Genomic DNA, 11,198 nt, shown 5'->3' on the forward strand with positions numbered 1-11,198 from the left:
AGGTACCGGGTGCCCGAGGGGGTTCCTGGTGCCCACAGTGTGTGCCATGTGTGTACATGTTGTGGGTCACCCTGTACCTGCATATGCTTTTGTCCAATAAAGAATTACTGGAGCAAATCCCAGAGTCCCAGCACGAGTTTGGATGTGGGTTACTGTGTGTGAGCTGCCCCGGTTGCTGCGAGCAATGACAGTTCCTCTCTGGACATGAGAGTGCCCGGAATTGTGGGTGGTAGCAGGAGTTTGGCGTACCTGTGGTGGAGAGGCTCCTCTGCCCAGAGCTCACAGACCAACTGCGGGTCCTGGGACAGCAGCAGAGCCAAGGGGGAGGTGCTGTGCCTTGCCATCCCAGTCAGCTTGTTGGGAAGCAATTCCTTTCCCAGGGCTGTGTGTAAAGGTGAGGGAGGAGGGACCCTCTTCCAGACCTGGGCATTAGCAGCAAATCCCCATGATTAAAACTGCGTGCGTGGGCTGCCAGTTGAGAGGGAGGGAGCTGAAACCACCTTTGCTGAAGGAAAGAAACACCCTTCCTAATGAGGGGATCCCCCTCCTACAGCTACCCCAGGCTGTCATTATTGCTGGACTTTCATCTTTTCAGGCTCTCATCTTTTCAGGTTCAGATTCTCCAACCTCAAGAAGTTTAGTCTGTATGGATTTGGGGGTGGCAGCATCATCCAAACTCACCCAATCCTTCCCTCTCCAGGAGACATGGGGCAGTTTAACTTTTGCCTGTCTTGAAGGCAGGCAGGAGATGGGTCTACACAGGAACATGATCACAAGGTGCTTAAACTCCAACCCCCAGGGCCCTGCAGTGGCAACGAACACATGGTTTGACCTGCTGTAGGGTTTGCTTTCATGAGAAGGCCAACTGCTGCAGAAAGCAGGCACTCATTACACCTGCTAGCTATGTGCTTACCTGCCTCCGAGAAGAGGTTTTGAAGGGAAAACTCTGCTGCTTCTCCTGTCTGGAGTCTGTTGGAGATGGTAACTGTGGTCTAGGGGATATAAGGCTCACCTGGAAATGCTATTTGGGTTTAAAAGGTTTAAGTGGTTTCCTGATAGAGAAATACTGAGAACAGGAGTGGAGACAGTCAGGGCCCCCAGCCTTCCTTGCTGCACTGGGAACAGGAGGTTATGGGCTGGTGTGAGGCTGACTCCATGATTGATCTCAACTATTTCTTCACCAAAGGTGAGTGGATAAATAGTGGAGTAGTGATCCAAATGGATCCTGCCCAGAGGCCCAAACTGTTGTCTGCACTGATGGAGCACTGTCTGGTCATGGCCAGGGTCTACTGGTACCAAGCTTGTACAGCCTCTCCAGCCCCACAGCTTCTGCACACCCAGAGAGCTGCTGGTTGTGAACAAAAAGACAACCCAGTTTGTTCCTCCTTCCTCTACCTTCAATTTGGGACTCAGGGGATTTACATTTCCACCACTCTCCTAATCCAAGGCTTGAAATGAGCCCTAGATGAACTAAGCCATTGGCTAAGGTGGAGAAAGGGAATGGCTTTTTTCCAGCTGGCTGCTTTCGGCTGAGCCGATTCCCCCACCTGACCCCCGTTTGCTCTCCCTGCGCAAGCAGCTTTGCTCACCCCATAGAAGTGCTCCAGGAGGCAAAGCAGGAAGATTTGGCCTTGGGACTGAGCAGGATGGGAGGCTGCCTCTCCACAGCAGTTACCCCTGAGTAATTAGGCAATCCAGGCACCCTCCTGTAACTGAACAGGAGTCAAATTCCTCTCCATTCTCTGTGGGAAAGGAATGTTTGTGCTCTGCTCCAGCCCCATCAGACACCGAGCCCTGAGGTCAGGCTAGCAGGGGGTTGACTGATACGTTGCTGTGTGCATGTGGGTGTCTGCATTTCGGTGATGACTGAGAGCTTAATTACTCTTCTAGGTCAGCTGCTCCACTTCTAAAATGGTTTTAAGGGGGCTGAGCTTCCCGCTCATTTCCTGATGGCCTCTGGTCGGGTTTGTGGCCTCACCAGCTCCTGGATACCCGGAGTGTGGCCGCTGCTTTCTTCGTAGCTGAAGAGGAGCGTGGTGGGCTGTACGGGGCCTGGGGACTGCACCCCAGAGCCTCTGCCGTTTAGGAGGTTCTGGGGGTCCTTCTGCAGGCTTGGGGTGATGGGGAGGCTGCTCTCTACTCCAGCACTTCAAGACCTGCAGATGAAGCTGTGATTAGACAGCGTGTGTGTCTGTCTCTCTCTTCTGCCGTTTTCTATAATTACAATCTCAGAGGTAATTTCTGACGCATCATTAACAGTTCTGAGTAAACAAGGGGAATTCTCCAAATTATTCGCCATGAGCACAAAGGGAAATTGGCTTTCATCGTCTCCCTCTTCATCCAAGGAAGAAGCTGATCTGCAGTAGGCACGGGGAGGGAGCATCGTGGCTGCCCTCAGATGCCTCCAAGTCAACTTGAGATGGAGCAGCAACCCATCCAGTTTATCCAGCTGACTGAGAGGCCAGCTCTGCCTGCAGCCTTTTGTCCCTACTGCTGAGCTAAGTGGCTGGGGCCGGGGCTCGACGCGGTTGGGACTGTAAATGCAAAGTGCCTCTTGCCTACGAGAGCTTTGGGTGCTGCTTTTGACTGTTCACCTCTCGTTTCCAGCTGGATGAATTGGTACCCGAGCTGCTCAGGAGACAGGACAGACCAAAAGCATCCTCAAGGCTGTGTCTCAGCATGGAAGGTGACACCCCGGTCCTTGGCTGTTGGGGTGAAGGGTAATGACTGAGGCCAGCGCAGGGTTGGGAAGGGAAGGAAGGAGCACTCATATGGAGGGACTTGGGGCCTGGGAAACTGGGTTTGGTCCAAAGCAAGAACTCAGAGGGATGCTGGTGCACCCTGTGAGAGCAGCAAACATGCCTGGCAGCTGGGGTGGGAGGAAGTGGCTGGAGAGAACCTCTTTGCTGGGAGTCCATGGGAAAGCATTCCAGCCTAGTGCAGGGCTCGAGGGAAAGGGGCTTTGTTAGAGGGGTGCACATGGAGCTCAGAGGAGGCAGCTGCACCAGCTGGAGCACCCACACCGCTCCCCACGCTGACGGCCCCTTCACCCACGCTCCGGCACAGTGGCAGTGCGTCTGCGGTAGCAACCAAGGGAGCGAAGGTTATTTATATTCATGTTGTAGCTCTGCCAGCCGTGACTCTGTTATCTGCCATGCATGAATATTATTTGAATACAGAGTTTGTCGTGACTATTCTTCCATGCGAAACGAGGGATTTGTTGTGGGATGGGAGCCCTCCCTCCAGCTGTCAGTCAGGAGGGGTTTCCTTTTCCTGTCTCATTGGAAGCCGCGTCCCCAGCAAGGTGAGACAGTGGACACTTTTTCTCTTGTTAATATCCATGTCTAATCTTCTCTCAGAGGGGCCCTTTGTCCTAGACTGCAGCCAAGATGAGTAATTCAGGGATAGATGAGACGCTATAATTGGTTTGTGACAAATTAAAACATTTTTCCTTCGGAGCTGAGAGCAGGACTGTGGTCTGGAGCTGTCAAGCGTCACAGGGGAGGGCGATTTTCGGAGTAAGCGCATTGCAAATTGGCTCCAGATATGCCTTGGAGTCTGAAATTAAACTCCAGCTGGTGACTCCTCTCAGTTGGGGTTTTATTTTAGGGGGGGACAAAGGGAACATATGTGGGGAGGGACAACCTGATTGATAAAGTGAATGTGACTTTTTTTTTTTTTTTCCATCATGCAATGGGCTGGGGACCAGAGTGAGTCATCGCGGGGATGCTGGAGGGCACCCAGAGGCATGATGAGAGTGAGCGGGCCAAGAGCCAGAGTCCACCGTTGCCTGCCTTTCCTCCATGCTGCTCTCAATGGTTCCTCCATCACATCCCAGCAAGGAAGGACCATGATGGAAAGTTGCAGCTCACACCAACTCTTCCCCTTGGTTGTGCGTGGGTGCCAGGTACAGAACCTCCTCAGGAGTTGCAGGCTGGTCCTTGCCCTGTAATACTTGTTTTCCTAATACTTGTTTTCCTGGGCTAAGGAGGGTCCCTCACCTCCACCTGGAGAGCAGAGGACCAGCTAAAAGTCAGGAACATAGCGGTGATCAGGACAGACAGTTTGGTGAAGTACTTGGTTTGACCCCAAGGTGTTTATGAGCTGGTTTTGGGCAAAGGGATGGAGGTGGGAGGAAAACGACTTCTTGATGCAACTGCTCAGCACTGCTTAATGGAGAGTGCTACAGCAGCGGCATCTCTACCTTGCGATGGAGATGGATGGAGAATGAAGGAGTGCATGAACAGCAGACTTGGGAAGGAGGTGAGTCTGTAAAGGGGGTTTAATAGAGGCAAGAGGAGTTACCATGTGGGCTGGTTTGTGTGTAAAAGGCGGTGGGGAAGGAAGCTCTGAGATCGGAAGAGTGGACAAAGTCCAGAGGACAGGGGTGTTGGGGCTGGGTCTTGCCAAACTGGTGGGCTGGAGGCCACAGGCAGGTTCAATATAGAAATGGGTCAGATGAGTGGAAATGAGGCCTTGAATTCTTTGCCTCAAGATTTTGTATCTGATACTGAAGAAAAAGAGACCCAAGGAAGGGGTGCCATGAGTTTTCCAGGGGGGCTGTATCTCGAAGTGATGGAGATGGTCTGGAAGAGAATCTTGCAGGTATCAAAACAGGGAAAGCACAAAGGCTGTCAGGGAGTTGGAAGAGTTCAGACCCTGGAGGTGTTGGGTGAGGAAAGGAGGAGGAGATCTGGGCATCTCCCAGCTATGAAGAGTATAACTAGCAGTCCAGGGTGGCAGGGTGATGGTGACAGGGAGTTGGAGGACTTGGAAGGAAAGATCACAGGATCTAGTTTAGTAATGGAAAGTGCATAGATGCAGCAAATCCTGAAAGGCAGGATCAGATGGTGAGCTGTGACTGGTGTCACTGGCATTAAGACGTTAGCTAATCCGGTTTAAGGGGATAAGCCCAAGAAAAACTGTGGAGACCTAAATTGGAGCTTGTCACTCTCCTGTGGAAAGCAGAAGTGTGGAGGAGGAGGATTTGCTGAATGAGCCCCTGGATGGTTGGTCAGAAACAGGGCAGGTGGAGGAGGGCTGCGAAGATGAAGGATCAGGGGGTATTGGGTGGGAAGGAATGACAGGAGTCACCGAAAGCTGCACAGGGTAGAGAAACCATTCACTGTGGCAAGGAGAGGCCATGGGAGGGACAGCCTCCATGAGAGGTGTCCTGGACAGAAGATGACCTAGCAGGTGTGGGAGGGGAATGGATGGGAGAAAGCAGGGAAAACCTGCTTAAACAGAGATGCCCGTGACTTAGTGCAGTGAAGGGTTTGCCGTATTTCAGAATTCACACTCAATTTTACGGTCTTTTCTTACTGTAAGTGAGATGTTGCAACAGAATAGCAAAAGGATAGATGAAGTTCAGTTGTCTTGCTGGTGAGGGTAAAATAAATACTTCGCTGCATACTTCTTATCAATGTTGCTGGATATATTTCAAAAAGGAGATGGGGTGGCACTGAGAGTTTGTAACTGGAAATTACAAGCTCTGGAAGAAATCACTGGTCTAGTTTCAGTCCATATGTAACTTCTCTTGTTACAGTTTGTCCAGGAGCCTTCCGGGCTGCACAATCGCTCTTTTAATAGCTGGCCTATAGCCCTTCCCATTGGTGAAACTGGTAAGGTAGCAGCAAATCTATAGAAACCCAGTGATTATGGTCTGGGAAGCTCATATGATGCATATCAAAGCCAGTATGTGAATTGCATAAGTGTGATGTAGGTCTGGCACTAAATTGATAAGAGTCATATCAAGGGAATAACTTAATTAACTGGTCTTGATCAAAGAACTATATGAATTCAATAGCCCAGTTTTCAGCGCTAAATGATGAAGTTTAGAAAAACTGTACTTGATGCAATTATCAATTTTCCTGTCCGAGGAGCTTTGAAGTGGCATTAAGAAGGGACAGTCTGTTGTTCCATTTAGGACAACTTCCTCCCTCCCTCAAATAATGAGGAGGCAGAGAGGCTCCCTCTCCTTTTCAAGTTCTCATTTGAAATGGTCTGAAGCATAATAAACACTGGATGCCAAGGGGAACAGTATCTCAGCTTTCACGAGTTAATTGTTTCAGATGGTGTAAATCAGGAACAAAGAGCTGTCCTTTCCCTGCCAGCCAGAAAAAAATGTTTTAATTTCCCTACAGCTTTCCTTTTGCCCAGGATTTTGGAGGGGATGTGGTCCCGTTTAACTTCCAACGGTCCTGGACCTTTTGGTCCTTTGGCATGTCTGCCTGGCTGCGTGCTGTTCAAACAAGATGCTAGGTATGAGAGCAAGGAAGGAGTTAGGCTGTAGAAAGGCTTCTAGAAGTCTTTAAAATACCAAATGCCATGTGTGTTTATCCAATTTGGATGTGTCTATATGTACCATAGTGTTTGGTGTCTATCCCACAAGTTGGATCTCTGTGCTGAACGACTCTTTGGGCTCTTTGGGGAAGTTTCTGGCCAGCCTGAACCGCAGTGGTCCAGACTTGGACGTTTTGTCCACCTGAGCTTTTTCTTCTTGATGGGTCCCTCAGCTGCCAACTCAAATGGGTACTGGAATTGGGTTTGCACCTTGATTACAGTGCCTATAAAGCACTGATATAGTCTCTGGAGGATATACACAGAGGTGTCCTGCCACAATTCACTCAAGCTCAAGGAGGTGGATTTGCCCCTCCTACAGGACTGGTGCACCCAAATCTGGCTGCAGGGAGGGAGGATGTGCAAGTGCTCTGCAGAGTAAGAACATCCCAATCCCTTACTTTGAATTCACTCAGAACCAGTGATAAAGTCAATACTGAAACACTGAGTTAGAAAGAAAATATGTCCTCTGCTAAAGGGGTATCAACCCATGCCACAGATCAAGGGACAAACAATCCTGGAACACAGTGTTATATTGAGTCTGATGTTTCTTTATTTTGTCAATGTTTGTAAAACAAAAAAAAAAGATATTTTTTAAAAAAGAGAAATCAAATGCTGAAACATCGTGAGGAATAATAGTGAAAAGCCTGTTCTGCAGAGGGGTAGGGTTTTAATGGACTTTCTGAGCAAAATCTGGCCTATGTATTTGGTCCAAGACTAAAAATGGTGTCATGGTTAGTCAATGAGATATTTGGCTGATGAAATCCACCTCGTTGTGGAAGCTGAGGTTTAACCTTCTGCACAACTTTGCAGCTATTTTAAGGGAGATGGGGAGGCGGGCAGCCCTGCACTGCACCCTCCATCATTGCATGTGTTCTCTTCCATTTGTGGATGGCTTCTCTTCCCTCCTTCATGTCCAGCTGATGTCCTGGAGACTCACCCTTCCGCTTAGGTAGAGTCAGTGCAGGAGATAGTTCCTTTCTCCACTGTTACCTTGGCAGACCTCAACTAGGTCTTCCAGAGAGGTGAGCCAATGTGTTTGGATTCAACTCCTGGAAAAGGATGCCTAAACCTCATTCATCCATCAGTGACAGTGATGGGAGAAAAGCCTTACTGCTTCCAGCTGCTCCTACCAATGGACAGACTTCCTCCCTCTTCTCCATCCCCTGGGCACTGTGTCCTTTCCACCAGTGAGTACCTCATTCCCAAGGCAGGGAGAACTAGGGATGTGTCGTGTCTGCCAGGTACGGCGTGAGGCTGCTGTAAAAAGCTGAGAAGCCTCAGAAAGGCCCTTGGGAAGTTGAGGATTAATTCGATTTCCTTACGGCTCCAGGACTTCCCGCTGCAGAACACAGATGGACTTCGGTTTTGCTCTCTGAAATGAGGTGGTTCCTCCTCCTGGGCAGAAAGAGGGAATGATTTCCAAAGGCAGCAAGCCCAAGGTCCACTTGCTTGGGTCTTTCCCAGAACAGGACTGAGCAATGGAGGTGGGATGATTTGCTCTCCGAGCCGCACCGCTGGTTTTTCTCCAGGAGATGGAAGGAAGCTGGGTGCTGGTAGCTGGGAGGCGAAGCTGCAGCTGGCCACGCCGGCTGTGAACAGCGAGGGCAATTAGAGATCAGAAGAGCTGGGGTGGCTTCGTCACATTTCCCTGCTGCCGTTCTGGAGGTAATAATACAATTCATATCAGAAGAGTTAGTGGGCTGAAAATGAATTGGAGAAATCAATCCAGAGGGTATAAATGAATTAGCATGTAAATGAGGACACTTGCTCTACATAGTTTAATATTGCCTGCAGCTGTAAATAATTCCAGGGATGGAATCAAAAGCCGCAAACAACTTCATTTTTGTGCTCCTCCCCCGTCCGGGAGCACCTGCAGCTACGACCGACCCACCCTTGCAGAATCATTGCATTGCAAGGGAATTAAAGGAGATGAGATGTATATACATTTTTTTTTTTTTTTTTCCCCTGATTGGCCATTATTTACAAGGCTGCTGCTCCTGGTTTCGTGCACGAAGTCGCTGTTTGTGCATGCACATGGCAGTCCAAGCGGCAGGGAAGGGGGAGGTGGGGTACCAGCTTGCAGCAAGATCTCATACAGTGTATCACGAGCCATCCTGGTCACCCCATGGTGGGTTGACATGCGTGTGAAATAGCAGTTTCTCACCAAGACCTGCAGCATGAAAGGCCTTGATTGGGGTGGAGGACTTGCCCCTCCTGGGGTGCCTAAGGGTGGGAGAGGTGGGTGCTTGGAGAGCAGGAGCCAGCCAGGAGGAGCGGCTGCTTAAATATGAGGGTGCTTGGAGCTACCTGGAGAGATGGCATTTCCAGGAGAGACGGAAAATAGTTTGCACTGGAAGCATGGTGGGGCTTTGAGTTCTGTGTACAGTCTGGAAAACTGGAAGAGGTGCAGCGACAAGTCATCAGAGTGGGGAAGGTGTCGGAAAGCTCCTTTATGAGAGGCGACTAAACAAGCACAGCTTATTTAGCCTAACAAAATGAAGGCTGAGAGGAGATGTGATTGCACAGGCAGATAAACACAAGGGAGGGAGAAGAGCTAGTTAAGCTAAAGGCCAATGTTGATACCAGAACATGCAGATACAAACTAGTCATGAATAAATTTCAGCGGGAAATGAGATGGAAGTGTCTAAGCGCCAGAGCAGAGACTATGGACGAGTGCTGGAGAGTCCGCACAACCAGGCTGCTCTTGCACTGGCGTTTGAGTGTAAAATAGGATTATAGGAGCAGGTCTCTCGAGATCAGGCAACTGTGTTTTGTGATCCAGGAAGTCCTGCCTGTTGCCAAAAGCCCCTTTAATATTCTGGCAGGGGAAGGATGCAGATCTGAGGAGGGCATATGTCTCATTGAGTGACTCCAAGAGCGGTTGTTGAGAGCTTTTGGAGTGGTGCTGATGACAGGAGGTTAAAGATGATCCTCGACAGTCTTTTATCAGTGCTTCCCTCTTGTTTTTGACACTGACGGATCACTGAGTTCCCTCTTTCATCAGGTTGGAGTTTCAGGTTCTGCACTAACTAGATCTCCCAGGTGGACTGGAAACACTGATTAAGATGGATAGAGTGAAAGCAAGTCCATTAAATTGTTAATAAAGAATATTACACACATACCTTAATCTGCAGCTAGCCTGACACTTTATAAAAGTACATTAGGATATAATCCAATTGAAGCCACAATATCGAGAACATCTTATCTCATCACAAATTGAAATTATATCATATTCCTCATTTCTTAAATTAAAAAGCTAAAACCTTTTAGTTTGCTCTCATATGCTTGTGTAAAACTTAATCAGTGGTTTTAACAACATTATTTTTCAATATGGGCCATTTCTGCTCTCATTTATTTACAAGAGAGAACTTCCTGGTAGGAGAAGTGATTCAATTTGCAGGAGGATACATCAAGCACTTAAGGATTTTGTAGGGATTGATTGATTATTTATCGTGTTATCTTGCCTGGAGACGTCTGATATGCCTGTGCTTTTGCTATCTCTCATTCCACCTAATGCTCTTCCTTTGCATCTGGCTCCCCTCCAGCGCTAAGGGCGCTCTTCCCGTGCGCGTGTGTCTGCACGAGTGTGTTGGAGGAAAAGGGGGTCAGGGAAGGCAAGGCTGAGGCTGTCTCTGTTGGGATGAAGACGCTGGACTGCGCAGATATGAAAGATTCATTTCCCTGGAAGATAGCACAGAGGTAAGAGAGGTTAAAGGGTGGTTTGAAATTCTGCTGGATTTTAACTGCAGGCTGCTGTGCTGCTCAGCTGTAGATCTCCAAGCATGTCAAATATGTCCTTCCTCACAGAGGAAGGAATTGGGGCACAGAGAGGCCGTATGGTTTGCTTGAAGTTCCCCCAGGAGCAGAAAACAGCCCTGAAGGGCTGTCAGCTGTGGTTGGTAGCTGGTCACCTCGGGCCACACTTCCCAGGGTAGCCGTAAACACCTTCAAGTTGCCCAGCAAAGCGCTGGATGATGTCTGGGGGCCTCTGTGGGACAACGCTTCCTGCTCCGCCGAGCTGTCCTGGTGATGCACTGCCAATGGCTTGTCCAACGCTTTTTGCAAAAACACTCTTGTCCCTACATTTGCGATGAATCTGGTGACCGGACAAGGGCAGACTGGTGACTGGACTTGGGGCAGAGAGCAAAGGGACATTTCTTCATGCTTAAAGGAAACCACTCTCGTAGCAATAGCTTCGCAGGGCAGGGAATGCTAATTGTCTTCTGCTGCCCCACTGTTAGTGATGGCATGTCCTCCACGGAGGTGTCAAGCTCGAGGCCAAAGGGGACATACGCAAGGTCTTCATCTGGGAGGGGATAACCCCCAGGAGCCCTGCAAGTGGGCTGCAGCTTGAACTTCATCTTGAGCGTTGGTGCTCTTTGGTGCTGCGGCATGAGTGGGTGAAGGAGGGATGCTGCCCACGGAGGCTCTCGGCCTCACATCCCTGGTGGGGCTTTGGGGCATTGGATATAGCAAGAAAGAAAACTTTTTTTTATTTTAAGCAAGAAAACAATGACAGCAGAAACTCCAACCACACCCTCAACTGCTTGGACTGTGGCTGTGTTTCAGGCAGGGGGAGGCACTGCGAACAAGGACGTTTGCTGTTTACTCTTTTCACTGCTGCAGATTTTGGCAAATTACTCTCCCTGCCATAGCTTTCCCTGAGCAGTCTGAGATCAGCTGGGTTTATTCTTTTATAAGTATTGGAGTGCAGGAATTGCTCTCTTCTGGTGAAAATAAATACAGAAATCCTGAAGCACGACTCCAAAGAGAGACGAGCCTGCAAAAAAGCACCATGCTGGAAAGAGAGTACGTTTGGGTTTTCTTATTTTTCTTTTGCTTTCTGGGCTTTTAGG

This window comes from Pelecanus crispus, chromosome 11 (assembly GCF_030463565.1).
Source record: "Pelecanus crispus isolate bPelCri1 chromosome 11, bPelCri1.pri, whole genome shotgun sequence".
NCBI lineage: Eukaryota > Metazoa > Chordata > Aves > Pelecaniformes > Pelecanidae > Pelecanus > Pelecanus crispus.